General features: G+C 43.3%; 1 protein-coding gene across 3 annotated transcripts in view; it reads right to left on the bottom strand.

Annotated features, from left to right (window-relative positions):
- Pdk1 (Phosphoinositide-dependent kinase 1) overlaps positions 1-20,373 on the bottom strand; it is a 1,509,859-nt gene that overhangs the window by 42,079 nt on the left and 1,447,407 nt on the right. The gene's annotated exons all lie outside the window — the stretch shown is intronic.

Genomic DNA, 20,373 nt, shown 5'->3' with positions numbered 1-20,373 from the left:
GGCACGTGGATTATTGAACGGCTTCCATCGCGGTTTATTGCTTCCAATTACGGCGCTGATATACGCTGCGCTAACACGCGTCGGACTGGCCCGAAAGAAGAAGAAGAAGAAAAAAAGGAGCGCGCTCGCAACGACTGTTACCGCTATTGGCACCTTCGTGTCTCGCGACGCTCGCATAATCGCGCAACAATCCGGCCGGAGCTTAAATATAGATGACGCGAGTCCGTCGACGGAGTCATTCTCGCGGTCGGCGACGCAAAAAGCTGTTTGCTCGAACCTCCGACACGTCGCAGAGCAGCCCGTGCATTAGCAGATTTTTGTTGATCGCATCGATTTCCAGATCTGATCCCGGAAAGCGATGACAGCGATCGAGAATCGCGCGTCGGACAACGTCGGACGAATCGCCGCGAGATTTGCAGAGCGAACTGTCTGTTACGCGAGCGAACGAAATAAAAGGGAGCACGCCGGCGACACAGACTTATTGATTAGGAAAATTTGGCGAGGGCGGCGGAGGTCGCGGGCAAAGTCGAGTGGCGCTGGCTGCACCCTTCCGGGAAAATTTATGGTTGCCTTCCTGGTAGCTAGACTCTCGCAGGAAGCGTGTAATAAAATCATTTTCGAGTATTTCGGGCGCGCGGGGCTCGCGGAACAAATCCCCCGACAGTTTTACAACAATGAGAGCGATTCGTTCTCCGTGGCTCCGGGCCGGCTTTTTTTTATGGAACGATTTCTGGAAGACGAGCTAAACCAACCACTGCCCGGACCATAAAGTGTCGCGGCGCGGCGGCGGGGTCTCTTCTTTCGAGCGCCTAGCTTTTAACCCTTTGCACCAGAGTGGCGACTCCGTGGCGGCATTAAAAATTGTTACGTCTCGCTTCAAAAATAATGTTAACATCGTCAAATCTGTTTATACATTTAATAATACTGTGCAAAGTGTAATCACAACATTCAATTTCGAATGTATAAAATACGCTAGGTTATATAAAATGGAAATATTAAGGTGTCCCATAAGTTCTTTCCTTTTTTCGGATGCGAAATGATTACACGATATTTGTTGTTCAAGGTTGATTTATCGAGTTATATATGAACCATTCTGCTCTATTACCTTCTTCCATCTTTCAGGAAACCTCGTTACGCCGTCTTTCCAAGATTCTTGAGGCTTATTTGCAAAATATCGATCAAGGTGCGTTTTTATTTCGCTTACGAATTTAAACCGTTTTTCGCGGGGAGAATTTTTTAACGAGAAGAACAAGCAATAATCGGATGGTGCAATGTCTGGGGGGTACGGAGGACGAGGTAGAACGTCCCGATCAAACTGCAATAATTTTTGTCTTACGACCAACGGAACACGCAGTTTTGCGTTGTCGCGATGACAAAACGACGCCGCGTCGGTTCGCCAATTCTGGCCGTTTCTCTGCCATGGCGGCTTTCAATTCATCGAGTTGATTATAATATTTAGCCGAATCGATCGTTTCACCTCGAGGAAGGAGCTCGTAGTAGACTACACCTTTCCAGTACCATCAAATGCGCAAAAAAAACTTTCTTCGGATGAAGTTCTGGCCTCCGCAACGATCGAGGGTCTATCGACGGTGCGGAACTTCGAATCGATTCACATATCGCATCTCGATTAAACGCTTATGTACCGTTGTCCTGGGTATGTTAGTGGCATCCGCTATCTCGCGCACAATACAGTAACGTCTCCCTAATCGACGCTCAGATTCTGCAGAAAAATGGACAATTTGGGAAGAGGAGATACGATTATTCGAGCCTTGCAGCTTGTTTTTATAATCATTGACAATCGATAACCATAAAAAACGAGCCACAAGGTTCGAACATTCGTATCTCCTCTTCCAAAATTGTCCATTTTTGTGGACAATCCGAGCGTCAATTAGAGAGACATTACCGTATATCGCGGATTTTCAGCGATCATATCGTTGATAAGGTGCGCATCCGTCGTTGTTGGACGGCCGCTGCGGTCTTCATCTTTCAAATCGTAATTGCCAGCTCTAAATCTCTTAAACCAATCGCGGACTGTCCTAATAGTCGTAGAACCATCGCCGTAAACGGTACAAATTTCGTTTGCAGTGTCTTTTGCCCTATCACTTTTTTTTAAAGCAACGAAGCATAACACGCCGCAAACGCTTCTTTCGGCTATCCATATCGAACGGCGTAAAAAAAATTGTATAGAGAACTTTGTCATCAACGAAACGTACTCCAAAAGAGTTCTCTGGGACGACTGAAACCGATACCCTAAACAGCCAAGAGATAAGCCTGCGTGTTTATATAAACACAGCAGTTAGAGTCATTCATAGCGCGGCGCGGAAAGAACTTATGGGACACTCCAACTATAGATCAGAAAAACTATTTTGGATTTCGAGTTAAAATCACGTCGAATGCAAAGAATTTAAGTTCGAACATTACTGTGCGGAACGATACTTTGCCGCGGACTGTCCTTCGATACGAAATTCTTCTGCGGTACAGTAATATCTCTCTAATTGACTCTCAGATTGTCCACAAAAATGGACAATTTGGGAAGAGGAGATACGATTATTCGATCCTTGTGGTTCATTTTTACAGTCACGAATTATCAACAATTATAAAAACGAGCCGCAAGGCTCGCATAATCGTGTCTTCTCTTCCCAAATTGTCGCATTTTTGTGGACAATCCGAGCGTCAATTAGAGAGACATTGCTGTATTTAGTCGCGCGATCCTCCGCGAGGATCCCGCGAAATAGTCTCCCGCTTAAGCGACACGTGCCCCCGCGATTACCTTCGCGCGAAAGTATCGGAACAGCAGTAATATCCGACGTGCGACAGCGATCGTCGAAGCGACGGAGAAGATCGCAAGCGGAATCTCAGTCGTGAGCGGCGCGTCGATGTAATCCTTGCGATAAAACACGTCCGTCTGTTTGTTCTGCCGTCGCCGTCAACGATGACGACGACGACGCGAAATTCGTCGCGCCTTATCCTCGGCGGTCGGGAAAATATTTTGCGTTCCCGGTCACGACGTAGAACGGCGCGACGCGGCTCCACGAGTGAAAAAATATTTTCCCTGGCGGGACGTCGCGCGTCGTTCCGGTGTTTCCCTCCGTGGTTGCACGTGCGGCTCGCGACGCGCGTCTACGACGCCGTACGTGGCCCGTGCGTCACGCCGCGCGCGCCAGCCGCTCACCGATAACGAGGGCCACCAAATCGGCGAGCAACGACAGCCGCGCGAGAGCGTTGCCGAGTTGCGTTGCGTGTTACACACCGAGCCCGAGGCGGCTGCTACGTCACCGAAGAGATTAATACGCGAGCGAGCCACCTGCGAAGCGCGACCGATAGCGATCGAGCCGCGAATACGAATGCCGCGCGATCCGCTCGCCGCCGAAACGCGCCGCCGTTTAGACCGCTTCGGAGCGCCGGCCGCTTAGACGCCGATAGAGCCACCGTTATCGAGCCTCTCTCCGCGACCCGTAATCAAGCTTTTTTTCTGCTCTTGCTGTCGTAAACACTCGAACTCGGAAGGCGGCGATCGCTTTGGAAAAGTTTCGAGAACCCGGTGTCAAAGGGTATCGGCCGCGCCGCGCAGCGTCGCTGGCCCGATCGCAGACCCCGCCGCTTCACCCCGCGACGCCCGCGTCCGGGAAAGTTCCCCGTGGAATTCCAATGGGTGCTCAGAATTTTGACGGGAACACGGAATTTCGGGGGGAGGGCCGCCGATCGTTCCGAGTTTCTCGAGCGAGGCGGCTCGTCTCGAATCGATGGGCCTCGAGAGTTTTTCCGCGAACGTGCTTGTTTTCTCCGCGCGTAGGTGCTCCCTTTGTGCGGCTCCGTTAATTGGCCGGTTGTCCATCAGGAGTGGCCTGTCGAAGGCTTTGGAGAGACGTGTCGAGATTTCTTTAGCAAGTTCGTCGCCGCGCCGCGAACTAGGCTAGACACAGTGCGTCAGCAGAGTTTGACGTCAGCAGGTGTCCATTAAGGGTTAGCGGACTTGGGCGCTTTTATTTAGCAATCGATCCGCCGCTGCCAAAGTTAGCCGTTCCGGGGCCGTTCGAGGAATCCTCGGGATTTATGATTGTAGGATAGCCGGAGGCGCGATCGGGAGACGGCCGTCTATGAATAGACCGCGGATTTTCTGCATTTACGAGCCGTGGCCGGGCGCGCGCGGGATTTTGAACGGCGAAAAAGATCGGCGAAAGTTTATGGTCTCGCAATGAAATCTTTGCGGATATTACGACGCCGTGCTCTAGCCTCTCTGTGTTCGAAGCCTACGAGCGAAAGCCTCGTTTTCGACGGCTTTTCAGTTTCCTGGCAGAAGTCGACGCGACCGCGGGCCGCAAAGAAACGTTACGATCTTTACGAATTTCGCACTTTGCGAACGCGGCCGACGAATCGAAATCGCCGCAGCATCCCGGGGGAGCTGGTAACACGAGGAGCATGCGTTTATGTTCCCAGTTAACCTACTTCCCCGAACGGTTGCTATCTCGTTGATGCATGGAAAATTTCGACGCCACCAAAAATACAAAATATATCGCGCCGCGAACCGAAAATTTCGCGGCGGCACGTGAGCTCCGGTTACCCGGGGAGAGAGAGAGAGGGAGAGAGTGAGAGAGAGAGAGAGAGAAATGGAGAGGGAAGCACCGAGCAACGTTGCAATTAATGTTGCATCAGCAACCGCTAATTAATTATTATCAGCCTCCGTTCCCTGTTACCCGTGACCTCTGATCGTGCCAAAAAAAGCTCGCAAAAACAAGCAATATAATTGCCGGCGACATGTGCTTGGATTTTAAAAAGCTCGTACAAATATAAACAGCGATAAGAATGACAGCGATGACATAAGTGTTTCTAAAGAAAGAAAAATCGCTGTTGTTTCACGCGGACGGACGCGGCCGCGCGCGAGGGCTCATTAACGAATCTCGCGAGAGCAGAGTTCAGAGCCGACCGATCCCGACAAACTTACCCGGCTCTATTATTAGTCCGGAGACTGTACACAATTGTTTCATAACGACGCGTTACACCATACGCCGACGATCTTTCGGACGTACGACATCGAAGACGACTCCGCGTCAGCTTCCGATTTCGTCCGAGGAAACGAAGCGACCGACGTTCTATTTTCTATTTGTACATTCTAATTGATATTCTGCATTTAGCACTTTTCGATATCCATTTCGAATCATCCTGTTTTTTGCTTCGTCGAAACAATCGGCTTCTTCATAGAAAAAGAATCGTAAAGAAAAGAATTTCTTTCTGAAGAAATCTCCGCAAACTGGAGCACGCTGACCGATAGATAATACCGAATTGTGGATCTTCGAAATAAAAATGTTCCGCATCGATTGCTATGAAGAAAGATCGAACTCCTTTCGAGAAATGAACGTCGGAATAAATTTCGGAGGTGCGACATCGAAGGCGACTCGCGTCAGCTTTCGATTTCGTCCGAGAAAACGAAACGACCGACTGCTGATATTCTATTTTCTATTTGTACATTCTACAATAACGTTCTAATAGATGCTCGGATTGTGAGGAAGAGAATGGAGAGAATTTGGGAAAAGGAGATATTATTTTATTATAGGAGATATTATTATAATTATCGATTTTCAACAATTATAAAAACGGGACGCGAGACTCGAATAATCGTGTCTTCACCTCCCAAATTGTCCATTTTTGCGCGCGATCTAAGCGTCAGTTAGGGAGATAATTACTGTATTTGATATTCTGTAGTTAGCACTTTTGGATATCCATTTCGAATCTTCTGTTTTTTGCTTCGTCGAAACAATCGGCTTCTTCATAGAAAAAGAATCGAAAAGAAAAGAATTTCTTTCTAAAGAAATCTCCGCAAAATGGAGCACGCTGACCGACAAATGATACGGAATTGCGGATCTTCGAAATAAAAATGTGCCGCATCGATCGCTACGAAGAAAGATCGAACTACTTTCGAGCAATGAACGTCGCAATAAACGTCAAAATAAATGCGAAAATAAAATATCGTAATAAACGTGAAAATAAGTTCCCGCAATTCTCGTCGAAATCGCGGTTAATCTGCGCTGTCGCGGACGCGCGAAATCCAGAGTCCAGGGACTGCTCTTTCTTTCCGGGAGGGAGGGAGGGTGGGGCGTCGAATGAACCGGCACGGCTAATAAATAAAAAGAAGGAACACGAGTGGCACGCTCGAAGAATTTAGGTGGATGGATGCGCGTCGCGGTGCCCGTAGACGCCGCTCGTAAAAGCGGCCGTAAAAGACAGCTATAAATGAGGCCGCGCGGCACGCAAATGTTCGTAGCGTAGATTAGTTAAAGGAAAAATAGGAACACGTGTTTACATTCACGGAATCGCATTTACGACGCGCGTTCGCGGATTCCTCTGACGTAACGGCCGCGAGCCGCGCGTACATGCACGACCGTCTGAAAAATATTTGCGCTCCTAACGAGACAGCCCGCGCTTCTCTTTTCCCGTCGGCCATTCAAAGGGGGGCCCCACCCGGGACCGTTTGATCGGCGTCGTTTTTCCGCAAACACGAATGAGAACGCTTCCTCCGCGCCGCAGAGATGCCCGCGAACGCAAATTTCCATCTTCGTCAAGAATCCTCCCGACGCCCCGGCCGCTCTGTCGACTCTCGCGAATTTTTCTTCAGAAAACCGTTCAAGGATTTCGACTAGACTGCTTTTAGATGCAAAAAGAAGGTTCCGAAATTATTGCGAAATATTTTTGTTCGCCGCGTTCCTCGCGTCGGTCGGCGGTAATTTTGCAATTTTCGTGGCCTCTTCGCAGGGCTGCGGAAAAATAGACTATAAATATGGTTATCTTCTTCGGCAAATAAGTTTGTTTTGAAACGGCAGTTAGATATGGATATTACGTAGTTAAATATATTTCAAATGCTATTTCCATACGTGACAATTATACCAATTATTTATTTGCCGAGTTCTGTGCGTTACACGAGACGACACAAATATTTATCGTCTATTTGCCGTTCGAAGAATCGATTTTTCACCGATCTCGCCTCTTTGGCGATGCACCGTAATCGCAGATTAGTACTTCGTAACAAGGGTCACAGTTTTCGCTAAATAATTGAAAATTAACAATCGAAATATTTCCTCGGAGCTGCGCAGTTTACGCTATAATTTAACCCTTAACGGTCCAATGCCGCCATACGCGCGTCAGAAATCAATGAAACCGTAAAATCTGGCAGGAAACATCGGAAGAATAGGCACGATTGTTTCGATGAAAATATATCAACGAAGTTTTATTTAAAGAAATGAATATCTCTTCTCTATATTTGATGCAAACATTTTCAGTAAAACATTTCTCCGTCTGAAAAAACAGCCTGGACTTGGCAGTGTGTAAACTGGAAATTTTGGAAGGAAGTTTTGGTCCCCTAAGGGTTAATACTTAAAAACAGAAAAATAATACAATTAATCGGAAGAATTTCCGAGCTTGAAGAATATACAATTTTTAATACGCGCATAAATCGATCTTATCGAACGGTGGAACAGTTTCTAACGAGTCGATCGAATTTTCAACGAAGTCGATCGTTTCTCGAGACGCTTCGCAGAAAAATGTAACGGATCGAAGAATCTATCGATTTCGGCGTTCGGAAGATAGATCGATGAAGCTCGTCTCGGTAATTTCGATCGCATGACACGAATAGACGGCCTCGACTTTGCATAGATAAGTGCAACGAAGGCCGGGGGCAAAGAAATGACGAGGCACGGAGTCGAAACGCGGAAGTTCCCGCGGATCGGGTTAATCAAAATCGTGCAACTATGTTTTATCCTTCGCGGCCGTTCGATCCCCGGTAAGAAGAAGAAGAAGAATTCGATTGAAAAATGTGGGAAGTACCGGTGCTTTCCACATAGCTCGTCACGGTTTTCTGCGCTATAGTCGCTCCGTTGCCGCTTGTCCGAGCGAGCGAACCTAAATATTGACGGTAGTGCGGTACTATTTATTTTCTAACGATAACCCGGCGCAAGCTGATAATTACGGTGCGACGAGGTCGACGAAAAACAGATGATATCACGCGATCGTAAATATTTACGATCGATGGAAACGGCGAGCGCGAAGGATCGGACAGAGACGCCGCGCGATCCCGGCTGCGTTAACCGGAGAATTCTTTGAATCCAATTTTTTTTTCCCCCCTCCCGTGTCGGCAAACTCGAGCGCGCGTGTTCGATGTACATACGTATGTATCTCCCATCGTATTTATACTATAATTGTGCCATTATCGTGATAACGCTCGGCGCCAGTAAACACGTGCGACACGGAACACCGCAACGTCCTTTGACTGCGACAGAATTTCGGTTCTCTCGTCACGCTATCTGCAACGGCGCGCGGCCCCAGACTTCGCGGGGGGGATGGGGGGGGTTTAATGGGCTTTAGAAATCCCGGCCTCGAAATTGAAATCCCGTGGATATTGCCGCGGACCGCGGGCGACGAGCATAGTTGAAATTGGCCGCGATCAAGGATCCCAGATAGCGTTTAATTGCGGCGTCGGCGTTAAACCTGTTTGTAATCGAAACAAATAAACCTTCCGTTGTTGCGGGGGGGCCCGGCTCGCGCAAACGTTCCCCGGGAAATCTCGCGAAAACATCGCGAGACCCCCGACGCGCGTATCGGCGCGACGCGGCGCGGCGCGTCACCGGCGCGAGCTGAAAAACGGCCGAACGGGACGCTCGATAACGACTAATTGGACGTACCAGCGACAAATTGATGTTTACCGCGGCGCGTATAATGACACACAATTACGATAATGCCGCGTAATTGCATCCGAGATCGGTCTATCGGCGAAGAAAATGAGCCGGCGCGACGCGAATCCGCCGACTGGTTTCGCGTTCCCGGTCTCGATTTTCGCGATCGATCTCTCCGCGGCCGTACACGTTTTTCCCGTCGTCGCGGGAGGACTTTTCGTTGCGTGCCCTCCTTGCAATCCCCTGGCCACCGGTGTCCGCGAATTTATGTCTTTCCGCGCGTTCGTGCCGAAACAATGCTCTTAATCTCCGCCGTAATACCCTTTGTCCGGTTCGACGGCTCATTGTTCCGCGCGAAACGCTGTTCTCTTCGCCGCTATTCGATCCCGCGGTCGAAACTATCCTCGCGACGGCGCCCAGATTTTCCGAACGCACTTGCCCCGATCGGATATGTTAATTCGCAAGCAGTTCCGGTTTTCGCGGATGCGATGACGCGAGCGGAGATGCGAGTGAAATTCGGTTCGCGCGGGTGGGCGGTTCGCCGCCACCTAAGCAAACGTTATGTTAATATGTTATGTTAATATACAGATAATCGGCAGATCTTCGTGCAAAATGAAAGTTTGAAAGATCTTAACCCTTTTAGTGCCGAGCGAAAGTATCGCGACCGTGCGAAAAATACCGGAATAATTTGTCGAATTTCCTAAGGTTTGGGGAGGAAGCTCATAAAAACCAAGAAGTAAGAATGATATTTAGAAAATTCAAGAAGAAGCATATTACGAAATAATGACAGAATAAAGTAACAAATGTATTTGAATGTTTGTTGAAAATCATACGAATAATATAAATATAAAACAATATGGGAAAGAGAAAAATCAATTCTCTTTGTTAGAGACAGTATTTGCACGTAAGGAAAAATCATCGTTTGATCGTAACTTTATATAGGTCACCTAGCATGAAGTATAGATATTGCACTTTTAATCGTTTAGCAACAAAATAACTGACATCGCAAAACTGAAAAATAATGCCATGATGCACGGGCAAGCGTCGGAAGGATCTGTTACAAAACAAGTGAAATAGCTATTGTAACGTTACCGAAACAAATTTTAATATTATTATAAATATTTATATTTAATTATTATTACTTATTATCACTCGCATAAATAATTTATTTAGCATTGATGCTTACTAATGCATACACTAATGCATTCCGAATAGTTGGACGCCATCGCATACGCAACAATATACAGGGTGTCCCAAAAATATCTCGCAATTTGAAAGTGGCGGATTCCTCAGGTCATTTGAAGCAACTTTTTCCTTTACAAAAATTTTCTCCGAGGCACCGTTAACGAGTTATTAATGAAAAACAGTGACCAATGAGAGGCGAGCTCGGCTGGCGCAAGGCGACCGAGCCAATGAGCGGAACTGGGCTTCGTGCGCTGGTTGGCTGGGCCGCCTCGCGTCAGCCGTAATCGATTCTTATTGGTCACTGTTTTTCGTTAATAACTCGTTAACGGTGCCTCGGAGAAAATTTTTGTAAAAGAAGAAGCTGCTTTAAATGATCTGAAGAATCCGCCATTTCTGGATTGCGAGACATTTTTGGGACACTCTGTACAGTAATGTTACTCTAATTGACGCTCGGATTGTCCACGAAAATGGACAATTTGGGAATAGGAGATACGAATATTCGAGCTTTTAGGGTCGTTTTTATGGTCATTGATTCTCAACAATTATAAAAACGGGCTACAAGGCTCAGTTAGGGAGACATTACTGTATCATCGTTCGGCACTAAAAGGGTTAAAATAAAGGTTCAGCGATCACATGTAACTGGAGCTGAAAAAAAACGTAGCTCCTCTTTTAATAATTTCAATCAATTGGAAATAACGTAACAGTGCTCTGAAATTCTGACAACATTTTCACTATTCCGTGTTTCTCTGTTCGATTTTTGCAGTAACTGCATAAAATCCGCTGTCTTTTTTAGACGATCTAATTAGACCGATTTTTGCACTTGCGACAGACATAAGCGTCCGGAACTGAGAACAGTGACGAGATTGAAAAGAACTAATCACATCATACTAGTAAAAAAGAAATTGCACTAATTTCAACTTATCGATATCATCAAAAAACGAAAAAATATTGTGCTCGGCTCGTTCGTCTCGCGATCGACGCGGACAACCTTTATTTTGCACGAAGATCCACGGTCTATGGATCATCGAATAGCTCGTCGGACATTTGAAATATTTCTGAGCGCCGATGACGTATTAGGTCGTCCTGAAGTCAATCGTGACTTCACGAACGGTCGTAATTACGGTGCTTTTTTGCGACAGATATTTTGCATATTTGTTTCGCAATGTGTCCATCATTTGGAAGCGTAAACATCGTCGAGAACACACACGATTTACGTTTCTCCGGAGAAAAATTCTACGGGAAACGTTGGGGAGCTACGATACCGTTCGATCGTCCGCATAAACGCGTTCAGCTCGGAACTACCCTCGTTACGCGCAATTTATTTCCGTGCCGCGCGTGCATCGCATCGAACGACACAAAATATCACGCGACGTCGGAGCGGACGAATAATGCCGGGAATGTCCGCGAAAGTCGGCGACGTTCACCGGCCGTGCGAAACTGCGACGTTCGCGTCCACCGTTCGTTGCATAATGAAGACACACGTTGTAAACCGAGCCGGGTCCGCAAAAAAAAAAGAAACGTTTAGAAGCGACGGGAGAGCGACGGAAGGCGGCGGACGGCAGCGGATCCGCCGAAATATCAAGGAACAGTTTTGTCTAACGAGCCCCGTTCCGCTTTATTGCCGGCTGATTGCGCGCGTTTCGGCCCCCGGGCCGGCGCCGATGGATTCGCAAACGAGGCCGACGGGAAAAAATGTATTTTTAACGAGGCTGATTGGAAAGGAGCGCGCGCGCGTCAGCCGCGAAACGAGCTCGCCGCGCTTTTTATAACGGGCCGATCCGCGCGACCGAGGCGCGAGCGAGCGCGAAAACAAAAGCGCCGGCCGAAATTATCGGCGATTCGCGCGTGACGGTGCAATACCGACGACGACTACGACGACGACAACAATAACAACAACACGCACACGTCGGGGCACCGTCTTCTCTCCGTTTGACGTCTCAAGGCGACCGGCGTGCACCTCACGCGATTTCGCGGGACGCAAAAACCGTACTCGAGCGGTCGGTCGCTCGCCGGTTTTTCGAGACCGACGCCTTTTGTTGCGAACGTTGTTGTCCGTCACGAATGCCCGTCCGTTCGGACTTCTGACGGAGACTGCATCAAGGTTTTTCGCACTTTGGCCTGGCTGCGATCGCTCAGCGATTTTCAATCGATGAAACGAAGGTCCAGTGTTGTGTTCGTGTTAGTACGTCTACGAAATTATACAGGGGGTCTCAAGATTATTGTACGAGCGGGGACAGAGGGATTCGTGAGGTCATTTGTAGTAACTTTTTCCTTTACAAAAATGTTCTCCGAGGCATCGTTTACGAGTTATTAACGAAAAAGCAGTGACCAATGAGAGGCGAGCACTCGCCTGGCGCTAGGCGACCGAGCCAATCAGCGGAACTGGGCTTCGTGCGCTCGTTGGCTCGGCCGCTTAGCGCCAGCCGATCTCGCCTCTGATTGGTCACCGTTTCTGGTTAATAACTCGTAAACGAAGCCGCGGATCGCATTTTCGCTGAGGAAACAGTTGCTTCAAATGACACAAGGAATTTCGGGACACCCTGTATGCAACGATATCGGTAAGGTTACTTGGAAGAAGTTGTTCGTGGTATTAACTATACCATGCACGCGGGTCACCGCATACAACCTCTTCGATTTACGTGACTATTATTAATGGTAGCGAAAAACCTTTCAGAGGAGATTTCTACGATATCGAGTTGGGCATATTCTGGTGCAATTAATTTCTTCGCGAATCGACGCGTAAAGGTCACATAAAGGTCGACGATGTTTTTTCAGCTGGAATGATGTATTGTCGAATGCATCGTCGGACGCGTCTCGACTTTAGTCGCAAAAATGTATTAACCTACTTGTGTCGAAAAGTTATTACTTTAGGAGATATCTCAATTTAACATAACGCCGAACGAATACAATAATCGTTTCGCTAACGCTGGTAAGTACGGTGATAACGTTTCGTGTTGCCGCGGCGGTAATGGTGACTTAGAACTATTTAAATTGAAATATATCTCATAAAGTATTAATTCTTTTCTTTTACGTAAACGGGTTAGTGCATTTTTACAACTAACGTCGTGCTGCGTCTGTCGATGCATTAAAATATACATCGTTGCATTTAAAAAAGAAAAAGAAAGCAAAGTTTACCTTCGTATGATATATGTATACAAATGATATAAAGGGTATCCCAAAAATGTCTCGCATTACAGAACTGTGGGGTAGCTGAGATTATTCTAAGTAACTTTTTCCTTTGCGAAAATGCAATCTGCGGCTTTGTTTACGAGTTATTAACGGAAAACACTGACCAATGAGACGTGATGATATATACATATGATATTATACAATGATATTGTATACATATATATAAATCTCCTCCGAAAATTTCGTTCGCTACCATCAATAATTCTTTTTTTTTTACAATTTGTCCAGTAAGGACATTCGGTGAACTTTTACATCGTTTTTGTAGACACTTCCACAGTTACGTATGTATATGTACTTGGAAATCATGAATGGAAATCATGAAAGGACCATCGATAACAGTTACGTAAATCGAAGTGGCAACACGCGGCGGCCCACCCCGTACAATCGCACCCAACTGTATTTAAAAGGTGACATCATTGTTTTGCGTACGCGAGAACGAGTAAATAGATTCTTTAGACTTCAACTTCCATACGGAACATCGCTCGCTGACCGTCGTACTTCCGAAACTTATTAACATAAAACACATCGTGTTCGGTAAATCGTGTAATCCGGCTTCAATATTTAGAGAGAGATAATAGATTATTTGCACTCGACGCTCTGCCTATAGACAATCACTTAGCAGACTTTTACAAAAGAGCGACAGGCATTTCATTCGTGGATCAACGAGCATTGAGTAACGCAGTCCGACAACCACTTTCGTGATTCCAATTCGGAAGAAAATTCTAAATCGTCCTCGAAACCGCGGCACAGTTGTTAACCCTTTCGCTACGACAGCACCATCCGCCGAAGTACCGTCACCGAACGGAAACTCGCTCCGGAAATATGCACAGTGCGCGTGGTTTCTGTATACAGTAATGTCTCCCTTACTGACGCTCAGATTGTCCACTGAAATGGACAATTTGGGAAGAGGAGACACGATTATTCGAGCCTTGCGGCTCATTTTTACAATTGTGGACAATTTATAACTATAAAAATAAACCGCGAGGCTCGAATAATCGTATCTCCTCTTCCCAAATTGGCCATTTTTGTGCGCAATCTGGGCGTCAATTAGAGAGACATTACTGTATATGTTGTTCCAAGTCTTAAATAATAACTATGCCGAATAAAACAATCGTTGCTCTGATGTAACAAGTATACTTACATTTTTAATTTAAAAAAACTTACAAAATTATAGGTAACATAGGTATTTATATAATTACAAAGCCTAACGATTAAACGTTTAATATAATTAATAACGAGACGAAAATTATTAAAATATAATAATATGTAAAAACTAATAATATAATTCTGTGTGATATATTTGAAAGCAAGGATCTGTACAAAAGCCAACGTCGCAATCTTTACACTTGTACCGCGAATCCGTTCTTTTATCATTTTTGCTACAAATTACGCATCCCCGTCTTGTGTATACACTTCATTTCGATACCGCATACAGGGTGTCCCAAAAATGTCTCGCGATCCGTAAATGGCGGGTTCCTCGGATCATTTGAAGCAGCTTCTTCCTTTTCAAAAATTTGCGTTTGCGTTTGATAACGAACCGTTGCTTCCTCTAGCAATATCGTTAACAATGCCATGAAGCTCGTTTATACAATAATGTCTCCCTAACTGACGCTCAGATTGCGCAGAAAAATGGACAATTTCGGAAGAGGAGACACGATTATTCGAGTTTTGCAGCTCGTTTTTAGAGTTCTTGACAATTTGTGACTATGAAAATAAACCGCAAGACTGGAATAATCGTATCTCCTCTTCCTAAATTCTCCATTTTTGTGGACAATCTGAGCATCAATTAGAGAGACATTACTATACACAGTGTCCCAAAAATGTCTCGCAATCCGGAAATGGCGGGTTCCTCGGATCATTTGAAGCAGCTTCTTCCTTTACAAAAATTTTCTCCGAGGCACCGTTAACGAGTTATTAACGAAAAACAGTGACCAATAAGAATCGATTACGGCTGACGCGAGGCGGCCCAGCCAACCGGCGCACGAAGCCCGGTTCCGCTCATTGGCTCGGTCGCCTCGCGCCAGCCGAGCTCGCCTCTCATTGGTCACTGTTTTTCGTTAATAACTCGTTAACGGTGCCTCGGAGAAAATTTTTGTAAAGGTAAAAGTTGCTTCAAATGACCCGAGGAACTCGCCACTTTCGGATTGCGAGACATTTTTGGGACACGCTGTATGTTCGAAGAAGGCAAACGGCCCTATGATATCGCATCACTAAAGAATTGAGACTTCGTTGCTGGAGGATCCGGCCACGGTGTGACAAAAGCGTTGTCTTCTGATTAGAGAACAGTAATTAACCCCTCCGCGCTTGCTCCAGGACCTTCGAAATGAACAAGTTAAAGAACAGTATTCTAACTTCTGCTGAGAATGAAATCTCAAAGAAATGTTCAATACGTTCGGCGCCGACAATCAGCCACTGAAAATTCCCACGAAGTCGAAGCAATTTAATTTATCGAACCGAAACTAGAATGTTAACCCTTTGCACTCGAGTGGTGACTCAGAGTCACCACTAAAATCTGTTATATCTCGTTGCGGTGCTCGGCGCGAAAGGGTTAAACACGTGGTTCGATAGACTCTTAGCGAGCGTAAAGCGTTCGAAATGCGTCGGAAACGCGTCGGAAACGCGTCGTCAACGAAGGGATCGAGAGGAACGATTCCGCGTCATCGAATGATCTAGGATGTCCGTGATGCGAACGGAGGAGAACGGTCCTGCGACGGAATGACCCGTCTGCGGATAATGTTCGTTTGACCCAGCAGCTGGTGACCCACTTACGGTGCGCGTCGATTTTGGCACCGACATATCCACGCACAGGACGTGTCGGATTTAATGCGGACGTCCACATATGGGTCGAATGGGATATCTGCGCGAGTGTCCGCGCGCGCCGCGTACTTCTCTCTATCGCTCGTTCGGAAACGCAATTACATCTTCGGAATGCCTGCGGAGGTAGCTTGAATTCGACGAAGCGACTCCGTTCGTGCGGATTTACGATACGAAACAATTTTTAAAAGGCGTCGAATCGTTTAAATCTTCGGGACACGGTGGGATTAATAATGTCCCATCTTTTTGATATGCGTAATGTTAATGTAAATATTTGATTTGGTAATGCATGGTGGGACATTTTTAGACCCACCTCGATGTATTGCAATAACACTCTGTAACAACAAATTGAATTGAATTATTATTACTTTTTTTATGTTTTTATATTGTGATGGTATTATATGTTAGATTTCATTTATGCGTAAATGTCAACATACTATTTTTTCGTTTTATAAAATAATATATTTTATTAAGTTTTATTTATTATATATATTGATAATATATTTTTATTGAGTTTTATTGATTATATATATTGATAATATATTTTATTGAACTTTATTGATTACATATATATATTTTTATTGAGTTTTATTGACTATATATATATTGATAATATATTTTATTGAACTTTATTGATTACATATATATATTTTTATTGAGTTTTATTGACTATATATATATATATATATATATATATATATATATTGATAATATATTTTTATTGAGTTTTATTGACTACATATATATTGAGAATATATTTTTATTGAGTTTTATTGACTATATATATTGATAATATATCTTTATTGAGTTTTATTGACTATATATATATTGATAATATATTTTTATGGAATTTTATTGATTTTATTTTTATTAAGTTATATTTTGATTATATATATCGATAATATATTTTCATCGAGCTTTCAATATCATAATACATTTTTTATAGATTTTATAGCTTTTATAGCTTTTTTTATAGCTTTCATATCAATAATATATTTTTATCGAGTTTCATCGATATCTTTATCCTCACAATTCGGACGTCCGCGGTCTCGGGTTAAAAACGAGAGACAATCGACGGGTTAATCGGGCCGATTACCCGGCCCGGCTAATTAACAGTTCAAGGGCGCAGAAACGTCGGCGTGTTTGATACGTTTTCCCGCAGTACGTTTACGGAGGCGACGCGTCGGAGTCGGCGGATTCCAATCTCGAACAACCGGGATATTTGTCAATAGGACCCCGGGCTTCGCGGAAATTTAAATAGAACACTCTGCGGTACAGGGTCCGCATTGTGCCGCGAATTATGCGATCTCGCTGCTCCGCCGGAATTTCATCGCCTCCGCCGCCGCGCCGCCGCACCGCCGCCGCCGACGCGCCGAGTCCCATGGGTAATACCGAGAGCGGCGTTCGTCTGTAATTTCGAAGCTGGCGATAGTTATGGGCGTGGTATCGCGAACCAAATCACGGAAGACCGCGGTGGAATTGAAGAATCGTTTCGCGGTGTCACGACGATCGTAATATTTCGCGGCCGATTTATCTAAATCGTTTGGCCGTTTTGCGTGAAATCGTAAACTGGAGTTCCAATTATCGAGAATCGTACGAGAATAACGTCGCTGTCATTTGTTTTAACGATAATCACGGTAATACGACAAAGAATTATAAGCAAGAAAATGTTAGCTATTCGTTTATTTAACGTAATATAATAATGACTTATAAGCCATTATACCATATAATAATATAAAAAATAGTAATTATACCATATTATAATATGGTTAAATTGTAATTATATGGTATGTATAATTATATAATTATATAATTAATTATTGTAATAATATGGTATATATAATTATGCCAAATTATAATATGGTATAATTATAGTATAGTATATTATAGTATAGTACAATTTAGTACAGTATAATTATATTTAATATACTCTAATATAATAATGACTTTATTATAAATTGAGTTGACATAACTCAATGACTGACAATAACATAACATTTATATATATATATATATATATATATATATATATAATTATAACTGATATAACTTTATATAACTAACTAACTATATATAATTAGAACTGATATATTATTAATTGTTATCTATTGTAACTATTAACTATAGTTATGTCTATTTGTAATTAGAACTGATATATTATTAATTGTTATCTGCAGTTTCATGTCCCATGTTCAACACAATTTATACACTTTAATGGTTTACTTTAAGTTGGATGGTTTATAAGACAGTTAATTTGGTCCAAATATATTTATTTAATAAATAAAACTCAATAAAATATATTATCAATATATATATAATCAATAAAACTCAATAAAGATATATTATCAATATATATAATAAATAAAACTTAATAAAATATATTATTTTATAAAATGAATAGTATGGCTGACATTTGCGTATAAATAAAATCTAACATATAATACCATCTCAATATAAAAACATAAAAAATGTAATAATAATTCAATTCAATTAGTTGTTACAAAGTGCTATTATATAAAATGCACGAAATATATAAAACCAAATATATAAAATGCACGAAAAACAAATTGGAAATATTTGGGACTTGTCTTCGTTAATTCCACGTCAAATTTAAGCCATCAACGTTCCAAAAATATTTGATTGTATAACTAGAGAACTGCTGCAACTATTTGTTAACCAGTTAGCCGTTGCAATCTCTTTGAAAATTGTTTCGTTTTCTAATGTTACTACTGACATTTATTTGTTTACTTAAATGGTAACACGAAATGTTCCCTCCATTCTTTCGTGACGAGTATACTCGCCGAAAAACAGGTGACTGACGAAATAAATCGACACCGGTTAATTAACACGTTAAATGCCACGCCGGTTTTACAGAAATTGTCCGTGGCGCCACGATGCAATTTTCTTTTACGTGATACATATAATGTTGAAATATTATCTGCAATAGATAAGTTACAGTGTGTATAACCATGTTTGACATGCTAATTGCGACAGGCGTCACTGTTTGAATTGACGATGCCAATAATACAAAATTTTACATATTGACATTTGTTTTAAATTATTAGGTCTACCGGAAAGTTCTGTCCGATAGTGTCACTTCAAGTTTCAATCCATATGCACATGTTGATTTGAGACATATATGACTATCTCTCTTTATCATTGCATTTACACACATGTGCTCTCCTAAATAAACTGAAACAAAGATGTCTCATGTCGTTATTAAGTGAGACGCGATCGTGAAAACATGGCTACCGATGATAATGCCAGACCACGTGCTGCTTTCGCGACTCGTCAGAAAATCGCAGAGCTAGGCTGGGAAATTCTGTCACATCCACCATACTCCCCAGACCTAGCACCCTCCGATTATCACTTGTTTCTCTCTTTGCAAAACTTTTTACAGCAAAAAAAATTCAAAACCGAAGCTGATGTCAACCAAGCACTACTTGAGTTCTTCGCCTCTAAAAATAAATCATTTTTTAAAAATGGCATTTACAAGTTGCCATCACGCTGGCAAGAAGTCCTAAGCAACGATGGAAAGTATATTCTACAATAAATATTATTAAATGTATGAAAATTGTGTTATATTTCAATTCGAAAACGGACAGAACTTTCCGGTAAACCTAATATATGTGAGACGTTCTCTTCAACAAATCAAATATTCTGCCAAATACAATACGAAAAGAATTGTTATTTTTATAGATCAATACTTATTCTGCGTTCATTCTTTTGAACATGATGGATAGTAAAAGCAACATTGCCAAATATAGTAAATTCTCCCCAATTTTCCTTCAGCTTGTAAACAAAAATGGACAATTTGGAAAGAGGAGATTTGAGCCTTGCACCTCGTTTTTATAATTGTTGACAATCGGCAACTATTTTTTAAAAATGGCATTTACAAGTTGCCATCACGCTGGCAAGAAGTCGTAAGCTACGATGGAAAGTATATTCTACAATAAATATTATTAAATGTATGAAAATTGTGTTATATTTCAATTCGAAAACGGACAGAACTTTCCGGTAAACCTAATATATGTGAGACGTTCTCTTCAACAAATCAAATATTCTGCCAAATACAATACGAAAAGAATTGTTATTTTTATAGATCAATACTTATTCTGCGTTCATTCTTTTGAACATTATGGATAGTGAAAGCAACATTGCCAAATATAGTAAATTCTCCCCAATTTTCCTTCAGCTTGTAAACAAAAATGGACAATTTGGAAAGAGGAGATTTGAGCCTTGCACCCTGTTTTTATAATTGTTGACAATCGGCAACTATTTTTTAAAAATGGCATTTACAAGTTGCCATCACGCTGGCAAGAAGTCGTAAGCAACGATGGAAAGTATATTCTACAATAAATATTATTAAATGTATGAAAATTGTGTTATATTTCAATTCGAAAACGGACAGAACTTTCCGGTAGACCTAATATATATATTTCTATCAATTTGGGCGCGCCGGTCACCGGTGGCCCCCATGGCGTCACCGCCAAGTTAAGTCACCGGTGACCCCCGTGGCATTCAA

This window comes from Megalopta genalis, chromosome 1, assembly GCF_051020955.1.
Source record: "Megalopta genalis isolate 19385.01 chromosome 1, iyMegGena1_principal, whole genome shotgun sequence".
In the NCBI taxonomy this organism is placed as follows: domain Eukaryota; kingdom Metazoa; phylum Arthropoda; class Insecta; order Hymenoptera; family Halictidae; genus Megalopta; species Megalopta genalis.
The sequence above is the reverse complement of the archived record's forward strand: the minus strand, read 5'-3'. Positions and strand labels throughout refer to the sequence as shown.